Here is a 4,671-nt window from a genome sequence, read left to right on the forward strand (position 1 = left end):
CTCCTTTCTTTCATCCCTTTTTTGCTCTTCAACCTTCTCACCCTTCTGGTCCTGTAACCCTTAGTCCACAGGCACGAGAACTTAAAGAGCAAGAGGAAGTGAAAGGAAAATTAGGGCAAGGAAACAGATAAAAGAAGTCACTCATGAGGAAGAATCAGCAGAAAACTCCAGGCAACATGAAGAACCAGTCTAGAACAACCCCACCAAGGGACCATGAGGTAGCTACTGCAGAGGATTCCACCTATACAGAAATGTTAGGAATGACATAAAGGGAATTTAGAATACACTTGTTGAAAACAATGAAAGAAATGATGGAAACAATGAAGGAAACTGCTAATAAAGTGGAAAATAACCAAAAGGAAATCCAAAAACAGAATCAAATCAGAGATGAATGATATGAAGAATATAAAAAGGATATAGCAGAGCTGAAGGAAATGAAACAGTCAATTACGGAACTTAAAGATGCAATGGAAAGTATCAGCAACAGGTTAGACCATGCAGAAGAAAGAATTTCAGAGGTAGAAGACAAAGTTTTTGAGATAACTCAGATTGTAAAAGAGGCAGAAAAGAACAGAGAGAAAGCAGGACGTTCACTGTCAGAATTATGGGACTTTATGAAGCGTTCCAACATACAAGTTATAGGAATTCCAGAAGGGGAAGAAGAATGCCCCAGAGGAATGGAAGCCATACTAGAGAATATTATAAAAGAAAATTTCCCAAATATCACCAAAGATTCTGACACACTGCTTTCAGAGAGCTATCGGACCCCAGGTTGCCTCAACTCTAACCGAGCTTCTCCAAGACACATTGTGATGAACCTGTCCAAAGTCAAGACAAAAGAAAAGATTCTGCAAGCTGCCAGGAGTAAGTGCCAGTTGACCTACAGGGGCAAATCCATCAGAGTGACCACAGACTTCTCTAATGAAACTTTACAAGCAAGAAGACAATGGTCATCTACCTTTAATCTACTTAAACAGAACAATTTCCAGCCCAGAATTCTGTACCCTGCTAAGCTAAGTTTCAAAATTGACGGAGAAATTAAATCATTTACGGATATACAAACATTGAGGAAATTCGCCACAACAAGACCAGCTCTACAGGAAATACTTCAACCTGTTCTGCACACTGACCACCACAATGGATCAGCAGCAAAGTAAGAACTCAGAAATTAAAGGACAGAACCAAACCTCCACACTGATGCAAAAGATAAAACTAAGCAATGGACTCTCACAAAATAAGACGAATAGAATACTACCACACTTATCAATTATCTCAATAAATGTTAATGGCTTGAATTCCCCACTGAAGAGACATAGATTGGTTGACTGGATTAAAACACACAAGCCATCCATTTGCTGTCTGCAAGAAACACACCTGGCTTCAAAAGACAAATTAAAGCTCCGAGTCAAGGGTTGGAAGACAATTTTTCAGGCAAATGGAATTCAGAAGAAAAGAGGAGTTGCAATCTTATTTTCAGATACATGTGGATTTAAAGCAACTAAAGTCAAAAAAGACAAAGATGGTCACTTCATATTGGTCAAGGGAAAAATACAACAAGAAGACATTTCAATTCTAAATATCTATGCACCCAATTTAAATGCTCCCAGATTCTTGAAACAGACCTTACTCAGTCTAAGCAATATGATATCTGATAATACCATCATAACAGGGGACCTTAACACTCCTCTTACAGAGCTGGACAGATCCTCTAAACAGAAATTAAACAAGGATATAAGAGATTTAAATGAGACCCTAGAACAACTGACCTTGATAGATGCATATAGAACACTCCATCCCAAAGATAAAGAATATACATTCTTCTCATCACCCCATGGAACATTCTCCAAAATTGATCATATCCTGGGACACAAAACAAATATCAACAGAATCAAAAGAATTGAAATTTTACCTTGTATCTTCTCAGACCATAAGGCACTAAAGGTGGAACGCAACTCTAACAAAAATGCTCGACCCCACCCAAAGGCATGGAAATTAAACAATCTTCTGTTGAATAACAGATGGGTGAAGGAAGAAATAAAACAGGAAATCATTAACTTCCTTGAGGAAGTTAATGCATAACAACAATGAAGACACAAGCTACCAAAACCTGTGGGATACTGCAAAAGCAGTTTTGAGAGGAAAATTCATCGCTTTAGATGCCTACATTCGAAAAACAGAAAGAGAGCACATCAACAATCTCTCAAGAGATCTTACGGAATTGGAAAAAGAAGAACAATCTAAGCCTAAACTCAGTAGAAGAAAAGAAATATCCAAAATCAAATCAGAGATCAATGAAATTGAAAACAAAAGAATCATTCAGAAAATTAATGAAACAAGGAGTTGGTTTTTTGAAAAAATAAATAAAATAGATAAACCATTGGCCAGACTAACGAGGAATAGAAAAGTAAAATCTCTAGTAACCTCAATCAGAAATGATAAAGGGGAAATAACAACTGATCCCACAGAGATACAAGAGATCATCTCTGAATACTACCAGAAACTCTATGCCCAGAAATTTGACAATGTGAAAGAAATGGATCAATATTTGGAATCACACCCTCTCCCTAGACTCAGCCAGGAAGAAATAGAGCTCCTGAACAGACCAATTTCAAGCACTGAGATCAAAGAAACAATAAAAAAGCTTCCAACCAAAAAATGCCCTGGTCCAGATGGCTTCACTCCAGAATTCTATCAAACCTTCAAGGAAGAGCTTATTCCTGTACTGCAGAAATTATTCCAAAAAATTGAGGAAGAAGGAATCTTCCCCAACACATTCTATGAAGCAAACATCACCCTGATACCAAAACCAGGAAAAGACCCAAACAAAAAGGAGAATTTCAGACCAATCTCACTCATGAATATAGACGCAAAAATTCTCAACAAAATCCTAGCCAATAGATTACAGCTTATCATCAAAAAAGTCATTCATCATGATCTAGTAGGCTTCATCCCAGGGATGCAAGGCTGGTTTAACATACACAAGTCTATAAACGTTATCCACCATATTAACAGAGGCAAAAATAAAGATCACATGATCCTCTCAATAGATGCAGAAAAAGCATTTGATAAAATCCAGCATCCTTTTCTAATTAGAACATGAAGAGTGTAGGCATCGGTGGCACATTTCTAAAACTGATTGAAGCTATCTATGACAAACCCACAGCCAATATTTTACTGAATGGAGTAAAACTGAAAGCTTTTCCTCTTAGAACTGGAACCAGACAAGGTTGTCCTCTGTCACCTTTACTATTCAACGTAGTGCTGGAAGTTCTAGCCAATACAATTAGGCAAGACAAGGAAATAAAGGGAATCCAAATGGGAGCAGAGGAGGTCAAACTCTCCCTCTTTGCTGACGACATGATCTTATACTTAGAGAACCCCAAAGACTCAACCACAAGACTCCTAGAAGTCATGAAAAAATACAGTAATGTTTCAGGATATAAAATCAATGTCCACAAGTCAGTAGCCTTTGTGTACACCAATAACAGTGAAGATGAGAAGGTAATTAAGGACACAACTCCCTTCACCATAGTTTCAAAGAAAATGAAATACCTAGGAGTATACCTAATGAAGGAGGTGAAGGACCTCTATAAAGAAAACTATGAAATCCTCAGAAAGGAAATAGCAGAGGATATCAACAAATGGAAGAACATACCATGCTCATGGATGGGAAGAATCAACATTGTTAAAATGTCTATACTTCCCAAAGCAATCTACCTATTCAATGCCATTCCTATCAAAATACCAACATCGTACTTTCAAGATTTGGAAAAAATGATTCTGCGTTTTGTATGGAACCGGAAAAAACCTCGTATAGCTAAGGCAGTTCTCTGTAACAAAAATAAAGCTGGGGGCATCAGCATACCAGATTTTAGTCTGTACTACAAAGCCATAGTGGTCAAGACAGCATGGTACTGGCACAAAAACAGAGACATAGACACTTGGAATCGAATTGAAAACCAAGAAATGAAACTAACATTTTACAACCACTTAATCTTTGATAAACCAAACAAGAACATACCTTGGGGGAAAGACTCCCTATTCAATAAATGGTGTTGGGAGAACTGGATGTCTACATGTAAAAGACTGAAACTGGACCCACACCTTTCCCCACTCACAAAAATTGATTCAAGATGGATAAAGGACTTAAATTTAAGGCATGAAACAATAAAAATCCTCCAAGAAAGCATAGGAAAAACACTGGAAGAGATTGGCCTGGGGAAAGACTGCATGAAGAAGACTGCCATGGCAATTGCAACAACAACAAAAATAAACAAATGGGACTTCATTAAACTGAAAAGCTTCTGTACAGCTAAGGAGACAATAACCAAAGCAAAGAGACAACTTACACAATGGGAAAGGATATTTGCATATTTTCAATCAGACAAAAGCTTGATAACTAGGATCTATAGAGAACTCAAATTAATCCACATGAAAAAAGCCAACAATCCCTTATATCAATGGGCAAGAGACATGAATAGAACTTTCTCTAAAGACGACAGACGAATGGCTAACAAACACATGACAAAATGTTCATCATCTCTATATATTAGAGAAATGCAAATCAAAACAACCCTGAGATATCATCTAACCCCAGTGAGAATGGCCCACATCACAAAATCGCAAAACCGCAGATGCTGGCGGGGATGTGGAGAGAAGGGAACGCTTTTA

Source organism: Nycticebus coucang, chromosome 9 (genome assembly GCF_027406575.1).
Source record: "Nycticebus coucang isolate mNycCou1 chromosome 9, mNycCou1.pri, whole genome shotgun sequence".
NCBI lineage: Eukaryota > Metazoa > Chordata > Mammalia > Primates > Lorisidae > Nycticebus > Nycticebus coucang.